Source organism: Thalassophryne amazonica, chromosome 2, assembly GCF_902500255.1.
Source record: "Thalassophryne amazonica chromosome 2, fThaAma1.1, whole genome shotgun sequence".
In the NCBI taxonomy this organism is placed as follows: domain Eukaryota; kingdom Metazoa; phylum Chordata; class Actinopteri; order Batrachoidiformes; family Batrachoididae; genus Thalassophryne; species Thalassophryne amazonica.
Window position 1 is genome coordinate 117,965,315 of NC_047104.1, and position 21,504 is coordinate 117,986,818.

Sequence of the window (21,504 nt, forward strand, 5' to 3'; positions counted from 1 at the left end):
CTTGTTGCACTGTGGACTATGAGATTTGAAGCAAAACATAGCTTCTTCAAAAGAGTGATCCGTCATACAAATTGTTACAAAAATGTATTGTATTCATTAGCACAAAGACATCAATTTCAGACTGCACATAATCTGCACATCTGTAGGTTTCCTAAACTGTCTTTAGAGGTCAGTGAGGTCTCAACAGTGCCCTTTGATATTGTTAATGAAGATATAACACTGGCACTGAAACACGAGTACCCATATATGGACACCGTGAACTTGGCCAAAAATGTTTTGTATAATGGCTTAAACTACAGGATTGGAATGGTGGTAGCACATTGATCGCTGTCTGGACTTCCGGAGTTTTGTGAAATTGTTCATATGACTGTTGAGCAAGAGACTCTGCTCTTCATTGTAAAGAATCTGGATGCCTGGTATATGGAACATTATCGAGCTTATGACTTGGTCACATCCGCAAATGGAGTGCTAAAGCTTGTTGGGGTGCAAGAACTGACAGATCACTACCCTCTAAATCAGTGATTCTCAACCGGGGTGCCGTGGCACCCTAGGGTGCTGTGATTGATCGTCAGGGGTGCCGTGGGTATTTTTCATATTCTCGATTATTTTTCATATTCGCGATTACCGTGAATTATTTATTTTATCCACAAAGCATAAAACGACTCAGAATCTGATGTCAAACGTGCTGCAGCCTCGCTCTCGTCTTAAGGCGGGACAATAACAAGGAGGCTGACGGCCGATTAAAACAGTGCCGTCTCCTTCAAAAGCCGTCTAAAATGCGGAGCTGTCGGTGTGTGTGTGTGTGTGTGTGTGTGTGTGTGTGTGTGTGTGTGTGTGTGTGTGTGTGTGTGTGTGTGTGTGTGTGTGTGTGTGTGTGTGTGTGTGTGTGTGCGCGCCCGCAGTTAACAGGCTGCAGACTGCGAGGGAGGGGGTGGGTGAGGGAGATTCCTGAATGCAGGCGCGACACGTTCAGTGTGCAGCGAGCGCGGAGCAGAGAGAGGATTTTAACCCGAGTGAACGTTAACAAAACGGAAACATGAAGCTGCCTTTACTTCTCTCTGAACTTTCTCTAAAGGTGTGATTCTGCCGTTACCGACCTGTTCACACCATGTGCGCGTCGTATGCTGAATTTATGAGATCATGAGATGAAATAAACGGTCAAATATCTTTAAAAACATTTTTTAAAAATGAGAATATATGAATGAACTGAGATACACAAAAAAAAAATGTTCAGACGCACAGATCAGAAAAAGCAGGTAAGAACTCTGAACTTTAACAGCTTTTCCAAAGGTATTTATTTGTTCAGTCTTGAGCTTAATGCAGTGTTTAAGCACAAAACGTGACTGATGAGGAGAAACAATTTCAGAAATGCAACAGAAACAACCACAAATCAGAAAAAGTTGGGACTGTATGTAAAATGAAGATAAAAATAAAAATGTTGCACCATTCCCAGTTTCTCCACTCACAGAAGCCAAACGTTCTTTCAGAGTTGTGTAATTATACTACAATAGTAGAATATAAAGAAGGGGAAAAAAAGAAAAAAAAAATAGACAATATATTCGTCAATCGCAATTATTTGTCTGACAATTAATCATCTCCAGAAATTCCTAATTGTGACAGCCCTACTTGAGATCAGAGCGCAAAATGCTTGAGGATTTTCGAAATGCGGTGTTTTCTGTATCGATTTTCTATTGCGATAATTTGGTTTTGCGCAAAACCAGAGGTAATAGCATTATAATATTATTTTGGTTGGTGGTGTGCCGCAGGATTTTGTAAATATAAAAAGGGTGCCGCGGCTCAAAAAAGGTTGAAAATCACTGCTCTAAATCATTATATGGTTGGTGGACGGCGCCTCATCTCCCTGAAAAGATACATACACGCATAAGGTGGTATATTTATGGTTATGATTAGAACTGCATTTGTTTTAAGCCTTTAGTTAACACTGTCTGTTAACCCTTTGGGCACCACCAGAGCAATTCTACACCACAGTCATTTGCTGTGTTTTGAGGTGCTGGGACAGGCCTTCCCCTATCTTTTAACTGCTGAAATAATACATGGTGCATGTTGAGGACATGGTGCTTAGACCAGGGCTACTATTGAACATTTAGCTTACTATGAGATATCTTTTCTTTTCTTTTCTTTTTTTTTTCTTCAAACAGCCAATCCAAAAATTTTGTGCCAAAAGGGTTAATATTAATGCAAAAATGATGCAGCTGTGCAACACACTTACAACTTATTTTACATTTGGAAAAACTTTATATGTACAATGTTTGGTGTATATCAGTATTTGTAATAATTGTTGTTTTATCGTTTTTAGAGCTGTATTGGGTGACGCAGCAGTGAAAATGCCGGCCAAGTTGCAGATTATTCTGAAGCCCGATGACACCAGGAAGCTTATTTTGCCCACTGGAATTCCAGAGACAATGGAGAAACTCCTGGATGAAGTCAGGAAAGTGTGTGGTTTGAATGGGGAATTCAAACTACAGTACCAAGACATTGGAGATGCATTTATGAATTTAACATCTGCTGCGGAACTTGAGGATCTGGCAACTATCAAGGTCATCCCAATAACTGATGATAGCAGCCAAGGATGCAATGTCACAGGTTTTGAGGACACACAATCTGCTCGATCATCTTTCTGTGATTCAGATGACACAGAGATCCTTTCCTCACCATCCAGCTCATCCACAAGAAGAGAATTGTGGCCTAGAGAGTTTCCAATCCCAAAATTTTCCTATGACACTGAACTGCAGTTAGAAAAGGGAATTGCAGAGTATAGGTCAAACAACACAAGGCTGACTCAAACTACAAAACTGAAGTTAGATATTCTGTTAAGGGTGTCTGATGAGATATTCAAGTTCAAAGCTTACCCAACAGATGCTGACTACACTGAAGTAGCTGAAGCACTAATTAAGAAACATCCATTCCTCTCTGAACCTGGTTCATACAATGGCTGCTATGGTTGGAAACAGCGACTAAAGACAAAAATGGGCAACTTCCGAACTCAGTTGAAGGAGGCTGGATGTTCTGAATTACTTGTCAATTCATTGAAGTCCAAAGCTCCAGAGGATGCATTGCCAGCAAAAAAGGTGAAGAGACCGAGAAGAGGGGAAGCGAACCACATACCTGACATTCCAATGGGAGAGACCACAGAAAAATTTGAAAATGAGAGACTGTCACTTTTAACAAAAGTAAAGAAGCGAGACAATTGTGCAGTGATAAAGTACAAAATGGCCAAAACATTTCCTCTGCGAAGACAAGAAATTGTGGAAAAGAAATCAAGAGTGGAAGAGTTGAGAGAGAGATGGCCTACATTGTTCACAGTAGATGAGGCATGTAATCTTCTGAATAAAATTTGTCAAAAAAATTTTTACATTTATTCAAAATACAAGTTTTGTCGATTAGTTAGTAATGTATTTCTGTGTCATTTATTTTTAGATCAATGCTGAATTTCTCCACTTCAAACAAGATTCCTGGCTGCCTTGGACAAGCACTATATCAAGCTGATTGAGCTCATCAGAAGCAAGGGAGGAGCTGTCAGGGAGAAGAGCAAGAGGATGCTCAAAATTCTTGATCAGGTATGTGCTAAAGTATTTTCCTCACTCGTGTGTGTGTGTATATATATATATATATATATATATATATATATATATATATATATATATATATATATATATATATATATATATATATATATATATATATATATATATATATATGTGTGTGTGTGTGTGTGTGTGTGGCCATCTTTTTTATATGTGTTAACCTTCACCTAGAGCCTTGAGGTCAACATAAAAAGGGAGTGTCTGCTGAAGGGCCTAATACTTTACCTTGGAGAAGACCTGGGCACACTTATTAAGGAGTATTTGGTGAGTGATTTTGAAACAATATAATCTCAATATATTATATCGTGGAATGTGTAATTTCTGTCTATAACACTGATATACAATTTTTTTGGAAGTTGCCTGCATCAGAAATTTTGGTTTAGTTTAATGAGATAAATGGAAATATCACAATAAGGTTTAATGCAGAAATTACTGTACTGGGTGTGCAAAACTTTGGTGGCCGTCGCCAACAATCAGCAACACACAGAACCCCGCAAGTAAGAGAAATTCAGATGTAATTTCCTGCATTCTGGTGTATTTTAGACAGCTATTTTCAGATTCTGTTGTCCAAAATCAGCTTTTTATGCATGTAAAATGCATTTTAAACAAGGCATGTTATGGGACCCCTTTCTATTTGAGGCCTCTCAGCGATTGCCCAATTAGCCCACCTCTATAGTTACAGCCCTGCAACTACATAATGTGGAAAATAAACATTATGCACAGTATTTAACAACTTGAGGACATTTAGACACACAGCTCAGGAACAGGGATAAAGCATTCACTGAGTATGAGGAATTCATGCTTGACTTATTTATATCAGTCGGCTATAATGTGAAGTGGCTTATATTATGTTTTGGCTCATTATAGTTTCATAATATTTACACATCATTTCTCTTTTCAAACTTTAGCCTACAACCCCAACCCCAATTCCAATGAAGTTGGGACGTTGCATAAAATGTAAATAAAAACAATACATTGATTTGCAAATCCTCTTCAACCTATTTTCAATTGAATACACCACAAAGACAAGATATTTAATGTTCAAATTGACAAACTTTATTGTTTTTGTGCAAATATTTGTTCAATTTGAAATGGATGCCTGCAACATGTTTCAAAAAAGCTGGGACAGTGGTATGTTTACCACTGTGTTACATCACCTTTCCTTCTAACAACACTCAATAAGCATTTGGGAACTGAGGACACTAAGTGTTGAAGCCTTGTAGGTGGAATTCTTTCCCATTCTTGGTTAATGCACGATTTCAGTTGTTCAACAGTCCGGGGTCTCCGTTGTAGTATTTTGAGCTTCATAATGTGCACCACATTTTCAATAGGCGACAGGTCTGGACTGCAGGCAGGCCAGTCTAGTACCTGCACTCTTTTACTATGAAGCCACGCTGTTGTAACACATGCTGAATGTGTCTTGGCATTGTCTTGCTGAAATATGCAGGGACGTTCCTGAAAAAGACGTTGCTTGGATGGCAGCATGTGTTGCTCCAAAACCTGGATGTACCTTTCAGCGTTGTACCTTCAGTGTTGGTTTTCGGCCTTGGTGTTTACATGTAGAAAGTTCTCCAGATTCTCTGAATCTTCTGATTATATTAGCAGGAGGTGATGATCTAGTGGTTAAGGCATTAGGCTTGAGACTAGAAGATCCTCGGTTCAAATCCCAGACTGGAAAATCACTAAGGGCACTTGGGCAAGGTCTTTAATCCCCTATTGCTCCTGGTGTGTAGTGAGCGCCTTGTATGGCAGCACCCTGACATCAGGGTGAATGTGAGGCATTACTTGTAAAGCGCTTTGAGCGTCTGATGCAGATGGAAAAGCGCTATATAAATGCAGTCCATTTACCATTATGGACTGTAGATGAGGCAATCCCTAAATTCCTTGCAATTGAACGTTGGACTATTTTTTTTCCATACAGTTGTTCACAAAGTGGTGATCCTCACCCATCTTTGCTTGTGAACAGCTGAGACTTTTGAGGATGCTCCTTTTATACCCAATCATGACACTCACCTGTTTCCAATTAGGTGTTCATTGAGCATTCATCAACTTTCCCAGTTTTTTGTTGCCCCGTCCCAACTTTTTTGAAACGTGTTGCAGGCATCCATTTCAAAATGAGCAAATATTTGCACACAAAAAAATAAAGATTATCAGTTTGAACATTAAATATCTTGTCTTTGTGGTGTATTCAATTGACTATAGGTTGAAGAGGATTTGCAGATCATTATATTCTCTTTTTATTTACATTTTGCACAATGTCCCAACTTCATTGGAATTGGGGTTGTACTTCTGCTGTTTATTGCATTTATTGTCATCAAAAATTATTGCTGCATTTATTTGACACCAAAACAAGAGACTGGTGAGCTCACAGTGTCAGTCCAAATCCTACACAGTTCCACTTCTCTTCTCCCTCCCTGCTTATTTGCAGCTTTTATCCAGTGCACTGCTCTGAGCGGGTCTGCGTGCTGACTCTGACCGCTGTGAGTGCACTGTGGGTGGGGTCGTAATGCTGACAGACCTGCTCTCCAAGCGTGGCTACTGTAGCGATGCGCTGAACCTGGAAATTATGACACCAGCAACATAGAGGTTTTAAATGAAATGCAACCCGCAAAGGTAAAACGTTTGTAAACTCAGAAATCACCACAGATAGATGTTCAGCATCTGTTGGTCTCTTCTGAGTGCATGAAGAGACAGGGGGAGAGTGTGTTGATTTAAAAAAAACTAAACACAAAAAAAAAAACTGTTATGACCCCTGTTAACACTGGAGCAGTGGATTTGATCTTGATGCTTTGAAAATTGAGGGAGGAGAGTTGCAGTCAATGATGACTTCTGCCCCCCCTTCTTAGCAGAATTTAAACATGCACATTTCAGCAATAAAAACATCGGCATCCTTTCGGTCTCTTTTGGCCATGAGACATAGGCAGTGTAAATCACACTGTACGGTAGGCTAAAACAGATAATGTATCACAATAAAAACACCAGATTGACTATAGTTTTTAAGATATTCTAGTTTTTAGGGTTCTTTATCAATATACATGTATTGTGTTAGGCACTAAATATAATTCTTAATTATGAAGTCTTCCTGTGTTTCTGGTACCTTGGTTTGTTCTCTGATTGGTTTTAACTCACAAAACACAAGTCCAATAAAAACAGGAAGCGGGTTTCCATGTTATAAGGCACTTGTCTCCATTTAAACACAAGAGCGACCCAATTCAAAATTGAAAACATAATTTTCAGTCTCAGGAACCCTTGATTAGTAAGGCTTAACTAAATTTGTTTTTGAAGCAGATTGTCTGTATACCAGTGTAATTTAAGTGTGTGTTGCCCAACACTGTTAACTATTCACAAAATGTTAGGGTTCAGCTTTCAGGTCAAATTTCTGAATTAACTTAAAATGCAGGTGACCTTGATGTGACTGTTGAATGCACATATCTAACTGTTTATATTTCAGTACTTTTTGCAGAACTTGCTGTTTTCTAAGCTTAATGTCAAAAATCACAAGTGAAAACATAAATTGACCATTAAATGTCCTGTTTTAATCAGTATGGGATTTTTGTGAAACCCAATACAAATCCTGCCTTTAACATTCAGTCTTAACAAAATGTATTTTGTTTTGCTTGAAATACTCATCACTCACTCAACTTCATCCACTTTTCCGGGTTCGGGTTGCGGAGGCAACAGCTCCAGCAGGGGACCCCAGACTTCCCTTTCCCGTGCCACATTGACCACCTCTGACTGGGGGATCCCGAGGCATTCCCAGGCCAGTGTGGAGATATAATCTCTCCACCTAGTCCTGGGTCTACCCCGGGGTCTCCTCCCAGATGGACATGCCTAGAACACCTCCTTTGGGAGGCGCCCAGGAGACATCCTTACCAGATGCCCAAACCACCTCAGCTGGCTCCTTTCAATGTGAAGGAGCAGCGACTCTACTCCAAGCTCCCCACGGATGACCGAACTACTCACCAGCCACCCTCCTGAAATGGAAATAAACAATGCTTAAATTGGAGCAAATTTAGCTTATGTTATTGACAAACTGTAATACTGTAGTGACCTAAATATATTGACCAAGTTGTAATAAATTTTGTCTTTTATCAGGTTGTCCAGAAGGATGAAGCAGAAAACGAGCTTGCGAGTTCCACAATGGCTGTGTTTGTCATCAGGGAGGAGGAGAATTCTCCACAGCCACCACTTGAAATCGGTGTTGTCATCGAAGGTGTGGAAGTCCTAAATGGGTTACCATCCGTCGCACATGCATGTGCCATGTTATTTGGCCTAATATATGTGCTGAACCTGAGCTATCCAGGTGAGCTGAAACACACCTTTGATGCACTACAGAAGATCTTTATGGAGATCGAGCCAAAGAAAATGACTTTGGCTCAGCCTCAGTGCTAAACTGTGAAACTTCAATTTGCCAAGAGAAATGTTTGGATCCGGTGTGTTTTGTTCGGTTTTAGAGCTTGTGTTCCAGAATAGTGTATCACTCTTAAAAGGTGGAAACAACTTGAAAACTAAGGTAACAGTCTTTATGATTTTGTTTTATTACTGACATAAGTGATGTTTGTGTTAAAAATGTAATAATTTAGTAATGCATAGATGACCAAACTTTGATTACAGTTTGCACTACAAGCCATTAAACATTTTTTTCAATAATTTAGATTTCTTGATCTCACATTTGTATTTGGTCAGCATAATTTTCTGTTTTTGCATTCATTCATACAGTTCTCCTTGGACACTGTTAAAGATTTTTTTTGTTACATCTCCTAATGGCTGTTACATATGAAGAGTTCAGATGCAAAACTCAGTATCTCCAAAACCATAAATTTTTAGTTGATGCCAACATGTACTTGGCTGTCAAAGGGACCATCGATGTGCAAAATATGAAAGAATTTGAACAAACGTTTTCATTTTATTGATGAAAGTCTGTGCATTTCCGCATAGGGTTTCCTTTAAATCTTCATTTTTCGAACTGCATTTTTCTCCATTTGGGGGGATAAAGGACTTACTGGGTTTTGCATCTGAACTCTTCATATTTCAAGTGTTGCATGCTTTTTTGCTAAACTAATTTGAATTGTTACATGGATGTGGGAGTAATACTCCATTTTGTCTTTAAGCATATAAATATAGATTTTTTTTTTCCAAGTATAGCGAAGTTTGCACACTGGAGACTGTTCTGCACTTAATGGCTTGAACATTTTAGCAATAAAAATGTTTAGACAACAAGTACTTTGTGTAAGCATGATGTGGCTAGTTGAAATGTTTAAAGAAATATATTTTTGTTCCTCAAGTGCTTATGTGGACAGCACATGCAGGCAATTTGTGTGCTAACTGCTAAAATCATTGTTGATTGCTGGCAATATGCACTACAATAAAACGCCAAGGTCCTTTGAAGATTTTTGGGGTCTTTATTTATGGAAAGTGAGTTAAGCATTGACTTAAACAGGATACTATTAGATTTGAAGTACAAAAAAAAAAAAAAACAGTGGTAACAATATTTGTGCAAATCTAGATTTTTGTCCTTGACCAACTATGTGTTTATTATATTAACCTAAATATTTTAACTATGGAGTAATCAGAAATTATAGTTTGTTCTAGCTAAGAAATTCATCTTGAACAAAACTAATCAATTACATCAATTTTATTAGTTTTTTCAAAGTAAAAAATCAATTTGTTTAATTGAAACTAAAAATATTAGGTTTTTCCAATTTGAAAAAAAATTGTTTGAAACAAAGTAAATTAGGTGCCATATAGTCTTTAATACAACTTATCTTTTTAATTTGTGTGAATGTAGATTTTTGTCTTGTGGGAATGTAAGATTTTGATTGACATTAAATTAAAATTTATGGTTAACACCAAAGCTTAAATATAATTTGAGATAAGCTAAACTATTCAACTTATTTTATCAATTTCAAAGTAAAAACTTTCATTGGATTTAATTGTAAATCTCCATTTTATCAAAATGAAATAATTTGGTTGTATCAAAGTGAAAAATTAACCTTGTTCATTGAAACAAATAAACTTTTTTTATTTGAACTAATACAATTTTTTGTGTTTGAGAAAACTAATATTTTTGGTTGACATTAAATCGAAATGTATGGTTTTAACCAAATCATAAATATACATTGTGAAAAACTAAAAAAATTAGCTGTAACAAATTACATCAATTTTTTAAGTTGATCCAAAGTACCATTTTTTTCAGTGCATGTTCTGAAGTGAAACATATTTACATTGTTCTAAAGTCATCATAATGCATGTTTATGAGGGTACCATGCAGGATGATTGAAAATAACATTGAGATAATTTTTTTTTAAAATTGACACATCATTGATAATAAAAAAATGGTTCAGATTGAATCATGGGCCAAAATAAAATAAGATGTGTGTGGTACATTGCTTTTAATTTTTTGATAAATCAGTTGAAAGTTGTGTACTTTTGAAATGGTCCTTGTGCCCATGGTGTGTTCTTGAAGCTCCTGCATACAGTATGGCCAAAGATTACCTACTGACTCACTGCAGAGGCATCCTTAGACTACAATGTGAACTGTGTGAACTGTGAAATGTGATTGTGTGTACTCAGCTCACACACAATCTGGCTGAATTTTTCTACTGAACTTTAATGGGTTAATCAGTTCCTCTTACTGGAGCTTCAAGGTTTCCAATCCAGCAACAGACTGTCAACAAAATGAAAGAATGTATCTTTTTGATGCATAAATGGTATGCCACTTAAATCACATTCCCTTTTATTTATTTATTTTTAGACTGCCTTGCAAACACGGGGAATACATATGCTGTAAAAGTAAAACCTAAAACATTAAACTGAACATGAAATGATCAAGTATAAATACTTGAAATTCAAAGTGATGGGTGAACTGGCGACTGGAGAAATGGCTTTAAGTCCCGAGATTGAAGGCTTGTTCCCCAGACTAAACGGACAAAACAATGTAGGTGAGGGTAGTAAAGAACAGCATGCAAGGTGGCCTTGACCAAGGTCCTTAATTCCCAAGTTGCTCCCAGAGTGAAACTGGTATCAATGTGTGCATTTGAATGTGCCTGCCTCAGAAAAAGCAACACACAGTAGAAATGTAATCGTTTGAAATGCTTCCTCTATGTAGACACTTCTGACATGCACACAAGCATAAACAAGATAGGAAATAAGGAAAAACCTGCACATTCTGCATAAAGAGATGAGATACATCCAAATATGCCATACTATTTGACATTACAGTTGGTATTATGTCACAGTCAGTACAGTGTCCAAATATTCAGTAGACATGTAGCAGCTGTAGTACGGTACCCAGACGATCTGCTACCACAACAGTTTGCAAATGGGCTGCACTACACTATACAGTGATGCAACTGTAGCCTGCTAACCGAAGAACTTCCAATGAAAATTCAAAGACAATAGTGGAAATAATAATGTAAACAAAAAAAATGCTTGTAAATAATGTAGGTGTGTATGTATATGTATGTAGTGTGTATATGTATATATACATTCTTTATTTTAATGGTATAAGGGGAGGGTGCTTATAAGCTTTGCTTCTGCCTTCACCCTTTTGGTCACACGGGTTGTCATATGTTGTTTCTTTTATGTTTTGTTATTGCTTTTGTTGTTGCTAGTTGTGTGCCGGATAAATAAATAAATAAATAAAAATAAAATAATTGTACATGAAAGCAATAGTGGTGTGCAAGGAGCATTGCAGCTTTGTTGAGCATTGTGGAACTATACAAATACAGATCAGGAAATATTAAAATATAACACAATGCTAAAATACCCACGTGTGTGTGCGCATACATGAGCTTTTGAAAAGACCAGGAGTTACCTTTGGCCACATGTGGTGCGCGTGCACACTAACATCCATAAGATGTCTTGTAAATCACTCCAGATGTGTTATCAAGCTACAAAAACTGTTTTCAGTTTTAGAAGATTTTATTTTTCACTAGCTTTTACATGTTAGATTTACACAGAAATGCAGCGGTTTTGGAGCGGAGCGGATTCTGCCATATTGGATTGGCAGCCACAGAGAGAGACCAGCCAGTAATGTCACAGTGCCTCTCTACTCTGCTTGGCTGTCACTGTGTCCTTCCTACAGCCCCCCCCCCCCCCCCCCCAAAAAAAAAGAGATTTGCATGATTCATGCTGTTGGCCATGAGCATAACATGAACATAGGAAACAGAATGTGACTTTTTAACCTCTTAAAATACCTCTTACAATAGGTCATGGTTAGCCATCTTTGAACCTGTCCAAGGTCTGTCCAAGAATGTTCCATGTGAATTTGAAGACACCGGCAGTAATAGGACCGGACTTGTGCTGAGCAGCCACAGACGGACAAACGGATGGACGGACGGACGGACAAATGGATGGACGGACAGACAGACAGACGGGCGGACGGACAGACGCAAGACCTTCTCAAAACCTGATGGCCATATTTTGGCCTTGGGTAAAATTCATCTGTAAACATCTGTGCCAAAGGACAGGTAAGATGTGGTGGTGTGGCACATCCAAACTATGTCCCTGCTGTTTGCTTGCTTACTTCCAGTACATACTAATGGTTCTGTAATAGGTTCCTATTCAACATTTGTACATACTGAGTACTTGGATGCAGGGATGGAAACGTCACCCTTATCTTCTTCTACACTGCATAAGTGTGGAATATGACCAGTATAAGTCTGTATTACTGCCCTCTAATGTTCATCTTTTTTCCACAGTTAATCACGATGTGATCAAAGTACACTAGTGACTTCAAACTAAAATATTTGTAACAAAAATAATGCCAGTTTTCATCCACAACCTCAGTCATAAACGAAGTGTGAGACAGAATGTTAAAAAAGAAAAATAGTGCCATGCTGGCTTGTTGATTACACTCAGGATTAAACATGTCAGCGTAATGCTTAATAAAGGTAATTTGGAAACAAACTTGAAAATTGTCAACAAAGTCGGAAATCCGATCCTCGGTCTGGACTGACTGTCACAGCAACAGTCTGATATGGGAAAATATCAAACCAGAAATCAGCCATTCAGAGGGCGCTTACTGTCATAGCCATATAATAATGCATTTTATTTTAGATGCCATGCTATGTCCTGTGAAATTAAGTGATAAACATGGGAAATTTAGCCTGATTTCACCTGCTGCTGATAAAAACTCAGAAATCTGAACCTCTCAGAAAACTTTGATTACATCATCTCAGAGCAAGTCACATAGGGCTTTGTGCCCACTTGCGGTACGCTGATCACACTCACCCCTGCAAGCTGTGAACCAGTTTTCTGACATGGATATGCCTGTTATGAGTTCTTCAAGCTCAGGGGTGACTTCCACTCCTATCTCCAGGCCGAAACGCCAAGCTTTAGTGATAGGGGATTCTATCAACCGCAAAGTCAGGTTACAGACGCCAGCTGACATTAAATATATTCCTGGGGCCAGAGGTCCCAACACTGCCTCCCATTTTAGGGTACTGATGCTGCAGAAGAGTAGACAGACAAAGTAACATGACACTAGATACAGTCACATAGTAATCACGTCAGCGCCAATGATGTCACAGTAAAATCACCAGTGTAAAACTAACACTGACAGTGTTAAATTAACACAACCAGTGTACATATGGTCCCACTCTAACCAGAGTCCCACTCTGGTCAGAGTGGGACCATATGTACACTGGCAGTGTTAATTTAACACTGGTGATTTTACTGTGCAGGATGAAGCACTCTGAGGTCACAAAAATGGACACAGAGAGGACATGTGACCTTGCCAGAAAGATGTGTCTGCATCAATTAATAGTCGCTGGTCACCTACAGTCCAACTGTCAACCCCACAGAGGTCTGGGTCTCATTAACATAAGATCACTGTCCTCAAAATCACTGCTGAATAATGATCTAATTATGGATCATCACTTAGATATGATTGGGTTATGTGAAACATGGCTTAAACCTACAGCTGCCCTCACCTTAAATGAGGCCTACCCACCAGCGTACACATTTAGTCACGTCCCGCGTGATGCGAAGTAAGGCGGGGGTGTTACTCTTATTTATAAATCTAGGTTTAATTTATTAGCTGTTAGGGGTCACAAATATAATTCGTTTGAACATCTGATTCTCCGCTCTGCCCACGATGCTACGTATTGCCAAGGTCAGAAGAATAAAAATCAGCAGTATTACTTTGTCACTGTATGTAGGCCCCCTGGCCCATACTCTGAATTCTTACATGAATTTGGTGCATTCATCTCTAACTTGTTGCAGGGGTGGTGGCCAAGTGGTGTGTGCACTTGGTTTCAGTGCAGATGGTTCCCGGTTCAAATCCCACCCCTGCCACATTTCTCCATGTAATGTGGAGTTGCATCAGGAAGGGCATCGAGCATAAAACCTGTGAGTGTCAAAAGTCACATGACCGAATTAAGCGTTCCTCCCATCAAATTCCCCACACTTTCGGTTTCAGTTTGAATGTTTGTTGAAAGTGTAGACTTCAGCCTTTAAACCAGTTTTTAAATTTTGTTGCTAGATTCAGTAAAACTTGAATAATGATTAATAAATTTCTGAAGGTTTTTACTGTGTTATTATAGTAATGTGTGTGGAGCGGTTCTCTGTTCGTGTGCTCATCCAGCACACATGCACACATTTCTCTCTCTCTTTCCTCTTGTTTGCTTCCAGCAGTTTCAAGGTGAAATAAACCATGTCTGTCCCTTTATGATTTAGTGTTAAACACATGCTCTAAACCAAACCAAAACTGATCATAAACCCATTCTTTTCTGATTCAATATGAAAACCTTGGACCTCTTTTTCCATGGTCGTGGGCTTGCTTTCTTGAATGGTTGAGAGTGTTTTTCTGGGAGCGTTCGATTGTTGTCTTAGACCCTGGACCTTATTACTGCCGCAGACCTATCCTCCAAAGAGGACTGTATTTTTTTGGACTCCTTTTCGTTGCACGACCTCCGTGTTCTCCGCCAAGGGCTTAGAGGAGTCTCATGCATCAGGAAGGGCATCCGGCATAAAACCTGTGCCAATTCAATATGCAAAGCCACCTTGGATTTGTTGTGGCGACCCAGAGTGCAAACGAGGGAGCAGCCGAAGGGACTTACTTTTTATCTCTAACTTGTCGACTAGTACAGACAACATTCTGATTATTGGTGGCTTCAACATTCATATAAATAAGCCTTCTGATCCCCTCTGCAAATCATTTATGGAAATTGTGGATATATTAGGATTTCAATAATGCATTCAGGATTCGACACACATTAGTGGAAATACCCTGGATTTGGTTCTCACATGTGGTATTGCTGTAACAAATATTGACATCATGCCTATTGCCTCAGTGGTCTCTGATCACTCATTTATTAGGTTTACAGTTTCACTGCTATGTTTAGTGAAACAACAACCTCATTTATCACTGCGGCAACGCATCAACTCCTCAACTATGACTGAACTTGAAGCTAGACTCCCTGATATCTTAGCTTCATATTTGGAAAATGCCCAATTAGTAGACAGTCTTGTGGATAGTTTAACCCTCTGGAGTTGTTTGACACGAGTCAGTGTCAAAAGTCACATGACCGAATTAAGCGTTCCTCCCATCAAATTCCCCACACTTTCGGTTTCAGTTTGAATGTTTGTTGAAAGTGTAGACTTCAGCCTTTAAACCAGTTTTTAAATTTTGTTGCTAGACTCAGTAAAACTTGAATAATGATTAATAATTTTCTGAAGGTTTTTGCTGTGTTATTATAGTAATGTGTGTGGAGCGGTTCTCTGTTCGTGTGCTCATCCAACACACATGCACACACTTCTCTCGCTCTTTCCTCTTGTTTGCTTCCAGCAGTTTCAAGGTGAAATAAACCATGTCTGTCCCTTTATGATTTAGTGTTAAACGCATGCTCTAAACCAAACCAAAACTGATCATAAACCCACTCTTTTCTGATTCAATATGAAACCTTGGGCCTCTTTTTCCATGGTCGTGGGCTTGCTTCAGAACGACAACATACGCAACATGCATCCAGCAGAATACACGCTGCCTGTACAACTGCCTGTAAAGTTTTTTGGCAAGTTATAACTTTCTAAACAGTGTAATTTGTAATGAAAGCCGCTTCATTTGTGCGGCTCTTTCGGCGCCATGTTTGTTTTTTCAGAGACAGCAGTAAGCTCCTCCTACCCATCCAAACGGAGGGATTTGTAGCCCTTCGCCTTCCCCTCCACCTCGCTCCAAAAAGAGAGACTCAGCCAGTGTTTAGCAGAGGTACTTTTACCCAGAATCCTTTGCGATCTGTCTGTTTGTTACAAAACCTCAGAATTAGTGCATTATTCAACATTAAAAGATATATGTTATATTTTAACTTTGTACAAATGACATAATTGACATTAATGGAGTTATTCTATCGGTATTAATGTTATTTATAATCAAAACCATAAGTCAGCATGACTTTACTTTTCAAGACCTGCGCCTGACCGGCGTGTCGTAATTGATAGAGAATTGGCTTTATGGCTGTTCTTGGAGTGCCTCTGTGCTGGGAGCTCTGTAGTAAACAAGAGCTACCAGCAGGGGCCAAATGTTGAAAGAAAAGTTTGGTCTCATTGTTGTGGTCTGTTGTTGTTTTTAATATTATTATAAGCTATTAAATTTGTTTTACTACTAGTTGTAGATGTGTCAGAGGTAATATTGGAATTTATCGGTTATCTGTAACTTCTGATACATTTTTGGGTGGTTTATTGTTTATCTTTATCAAAGATAACTTTTCAGTAATCTGATTATCTGTTATCGAAGTTAATTTTTTGGTTATCTGTGCCCACCACTGCCGCCAACACCAAGGACGTGCTACAGAGATTGATCACTCGCTTTAGGGATGGCTGCAGTGAATTTGGGCTTACCATAAGCCTAAAGAAGACCCAGGTAAATCTGTCAGGATGTCAGCAGCGATCCCTGCATCTTCATCGCTGACCACACTCTGGAAGTGGTGGAGCGATCCACCTACCTGGGCTCCATCATCTCCAGGAACCTCACCCTTGAGGCCGAGCGGAAGGTGAGGATTGGCAAGGTATCATCAACAGCAATGGCCCGCTTCATCAGGATTTTTTTAACTAATGAAAAATTTGAACGAATGCCGCCGAAAGCCAACCCTGTCTCAGGGAAAGTCGTGATTCAGGAGCACGAAATATACATTAATCTATTGGTTCGTGATATTGTGACGAAAAAGTAAAAAAAGTCATAATTCATTGAGAAAAGGTGGATGAAAGAGCTTTATCACCGAACAGCCTGAAAAGCAAGAGCGCAAAAGGGACGAAAGAGGAACTTAACAAAACCAAAGGTAACGATCTCGACGCTTTAACCAAAACAAGCCTAGAGCCACAGCTGGAGCAGTGTGTGTGTCTGCATCTCTGAGTTCCAGGACTCTGTGCTGAGACAGAGCTCATAGTACCTGAAACCTGGAGAAACTGCAAATAGAAGCTATGGAGATCTGTGCGCATGTTGGTGTACCACCTGCTCTGGTTCCTCGTCCAGAACAAAAGAGGTATCATCTCCTTCATCATCAGAATCCACACTGTCTGTCAACACACTGCACGCTCCGTCTTGCTCCAATTAAAAAAAAAACTGCGGTGTTCCGTGGTCACTGCTGTATCACTGTATTACATTACTAAGACATATATTGATTTATAACAGAAAACTGTCAAAACAGGGAATAAATATAAGTATAAAGGTGATTGAATATATCAGTGATCAGAATATGATCAGTCCATGTGAACACGCATTGACTCACATGTGCGGTTATTCCAACCAGCTACAACTGATCCACAACATTAATTCTGCCTTCCAGAACAGCTCTTTATATAATCTTTTGAATCATTTACCTGTTGCCACATGCACATAATGGCTGGATTGTCATTCCTACACTCATATTGTTATATTTAATAAAATATAATAATGCACACAGCAGCTGCTGCTCTCGCTGCTGCTGCGTTCGAGTACCCTCGGAAATTACACAACTTTTTTGTTGTTTCAAATTCAGCACTTGCTTGTGGCAAAATAATTAAATATATCCACACAAGATTAATTCTTCTCTATATAAGGTGTCTGAGCCCACTGAAGCTGACGCCCCCACCCAGATAAAAAAAATCCAAGCAAGCAGGCTGAGTTTGCCCTGTAATTTCCGATGGTACATGAATGCAGCCTCAGCAGCAGCGCTCACAAACCGGCTGCTGCACTGTGTGAAAACATTCAGCTGGTCGAACAAAGTCAAACTAAACACTAACGTTACAAAAACAAAGCAAACGATTAAGAAATGTCAAGAACAACAGCAAAACAAAACACGGATGAATTGAGGTTTCCGTTGTCCTTTGTTCAAATTTTTCAACAGTGTAAAAATCCAGACGAAGCGCCAGCTGCAGGAACGAAGCCGGGCGAAAGGTTAAGCGATGCCAACGAAACTCCAGATTTCTTGTTTCGTTAGTGCTTCATTGCCGTTCGTTAAGTGCCGTGTGACTGGGCCATAAAAGTCTCATTCCAATGCTCATCAGCGCGCTCCAGCAGGCATTCCACCTGCTGCTGCTGCTGTGCCTGATGTTTGGGAAAATGAGCGAGGCAAGAGCTGCATGGAGCCCCACATCTGGCTCTCTCCTCGTCTCCACGTCTCCTCTTCCTCTCTGCACCACTCCATGGCACAGAGCCCAACTAAGCATGCAGTCACAAAGTTCTTCTGCTATGGATTCATCGAGATTTTGAGGAGCAAACTGGAGCAATCTGAATTGTTCAGCAGCTGATGGTAGGATGAATATGGGGGTGTGCGACAGAACGTAACGATGCGCTGTTACCCGCAACAGCGCAGAACAGCGAGCAACAGCGCGGAATATTATTCTTGATTGTGCGTAATGGTTCCTGATAATTTGCCAGCAATACATGCCATTAACCGTAACGTGTGGTAACAGGTTGCAGCAGTTCCTGAGGACACCTGATGTCTCTGCCTCAAATCATCACATTCGTGATCAGTGGCCAAGAATGTATACTTCATGGCATTCATCATTATGTGTAAACACAGCATAAGCCAAAGGTTGTATAATGAGTTGGAATGGCATGTGAATCAAGACTGTTTTTAGAAACATACCCCTGTCACACATAGCCAGAATCACACAGAATGGTGTCAGAATGATGAATCAGCGCACATCTGAAAAGTGTTGGATTTCAGTTCCAAAACATTCTGACAGCCATCTGCGGAAGTCCACACAGTTGGTCAAAATCGGCCGGCGACCCCGAGTGTGATGCACATGTTTGAAACCCTCCAGACCGCTGTCTGATAGGTGTCCCATCTCGACAGCGGTTCATGTGCAATCTGAGGACCATCTGACTGAAATTTACATCTTCTGATGGCAGCAAAACAGGATCCAAAACGACTTGCACACATACGAGGGAACCTCAAGCTGGATCTGGCAAAGCAAAGCCTGCCGGTATGACCTGCACATGCCACGTATAATAATGTCCACTCCCCCACCCCCCCGCCAGAGCACAAAAGAACTGTTGAAATGTATGTGGCATCCTTCATCATGATAACAATTATGAATTATTTTCATGTAAAGTGAATGTGAACAGCAGCTATCAAACCGAAAGCTCTGTGTGCTACTGTTGGCATGCAGCCACAAATCTGAAGAGGCTGTCATATTCACAATAGACCTTATACTCCAGATATTTGTCCATTCCTACCCATGGGCAACATAAATAATGTGAATACTGTCTCCATCATAACTGTATACACCACAGCTGTGCCTCTCTGTGGTGCATAGTAATGCGTCATTGCAAGCATCAGGCTTGGAGCTGCATGGATCTCATGCTGTAATAAATGATCACCTTCTAACTCTGTAGGAGATATGACAGGGAACTATTTGCCAGGCCATGACATAATTAATAAACATTAATCTCACCTCCAACAGCGGTCCAGGAGTGTTTCACAGCACGAATATGGGGGTGAAGCCGGACCGCAAGCCTGTGGTTAAAATCTTCTCACCCAAAATGTAACAATAAATCCCATGTGATAATCCAACCAACGTGGTGTCCAGAGTTGCGTTGTCACCATGAAGTGAGCAAAAAAGAAAAAAGAAATTAAAGTTTGCTGGAAGGCTCCATCTGACACATGGGACAGCATGGCACACTGCCAGCAAACTTTCAGAGAAGCTGTCCAGTGGCACTAAGCTCATGCAGGGTTATGCATACACACACACACATATACACACACAGACGCGTGATAACTGCAGCCCCATGAGTGTGCGCTGAGTGCACATGTGCTGCGCACACATGTGCGTAAGGAACACAGTGCTCCAGTCCTGTGTTTGCCATCCAGACATTTGGACATCGGACAGTCTTCAGCGCCTTTTATGGCCATCTGACAACAGTCTGTGCGTGCATGTACCTGTTGTGTACATGCGCATTGGATGCCATCATGCAGGTGTGGACAAGGTAATCCGTATGCATTCTGATACAGCTGACCATGCCTCCTTTCAATCCAACTGCGTTGGATTATGGCAATATTTGCCGTGTCGGGCATGGTTTCTGCACATTCTTTATATGTGTGACGGGGGCTTAAGACTTCAGCAGTTTTTAGAATTTTTAGAAGAGGAACTCAACCCTTTTATTTCCTGTTAATTACACAATTTTTAATGTTAATTTACTGTCTTAATGCATTTAGAAATTGTTTAGGTTGTTTTTAACATATTCACATGATTATCATTATTATTATTATTACTATTATTACTATTTATATTTATACCATAGTCAGTGAGAATTCCATGTCTAACTGGTGTGCATTATTTTCGTGTATACGCACACGTAGGTCGGCGATGTAAATTCACTGTAATATCACTCCGCTGTGGTCATCACCATAGCAACGCTCAAATCAGTTGGCGCAGATCAGCTGTGTTTTGACAGGTGAATGACAGAAACGCGATAAAACATGGATTTCCAAGTGACTTTTAATATTTTTGGCCAAAATAAATGTTTGAGGAATGGGAAGAGGAGCAGAGCAAACGAGAAGAACAGCAAAAGCAACGGCATAAAGATTTAACATTGGACGAACTGGACAAGATTGAAGACAGGAAAGAAGAAGAGAACACGAAAAAACTTAACTTAAATAAATATTTGTGTGTTAGCTGACTGTGTGGGGACCATGGTATAAGCGGATTAACAACTCGAAGCCGTGCATTATACGGTTTGAATGCACTTCGCGGATTAACACCACTCCACTTCACGTCATGGTGTTTTGGACTCCGCTTGGTGCATTCAAACCGTATAATGCACGGCTTCGAGTTGTTCAATCCATACATATATGTCGCAGACATGAACGAGCCAAGCATCTCACCATGTTCATTTAGGTCCTTCAGGCTTTTTTTTTTGAAAAAATGCTTCAGGGGAGCATGAGCATGGCTAAATCTTTCAGCTTCTGGAGGAGCTCCACCCCCACCCAGACTCCCACCTTTTTAAGCATTTTTCTTTTTTTGCCTTTCAGCTTCTGGGGGGCTCCACTCCCCCAGACCCCCTTAATTACAGCCCTTTAACCCCCTGCCACTTGAAGCATCTTTTTAAGGTAGATGTGAATTAATATGCAACTTTCAGCTCGTTGACAGTAGCGTGCAATATGGCCAAATTATCATATCGCAATATGGTCATGTCAATATGATACGATATCACTATGATTTCACATTGTTTGAAAATATGATGAAGTGTACACGTGCTTGTCACGTCTTGCTTTCAGCCTCCCCCGCTGACTAGCGGACCACTGCTTTGCAACACCATGAAAGGGGAGCCGAGGTGCGTAAGTCTGGCCCTATCAGTATACGAGGTCTGTTAGAAAAGTATCAGACCTTTTTATTTTTTTCAAAACCTGATGGATTTGAATCACGTGTGCTTGCATAAGCCAACCTTGAACCTTCGTACAAATGCGTGATTTTCACG

At 39.9% G+C, this 21,504-nt stretch overlaps 1 protein-coding gene across 1 annotated transcript in view; it reads right to left on the reverse strand.

Annotated features, from left to right (window-relative positions):
- The window catches only part of gpc5a (glypican 5a), a 752,664-nt gene that overhangs the window by 71,325 nt on the left and 659,835 nt on the right, over positions 1-21,504 (reverse strand).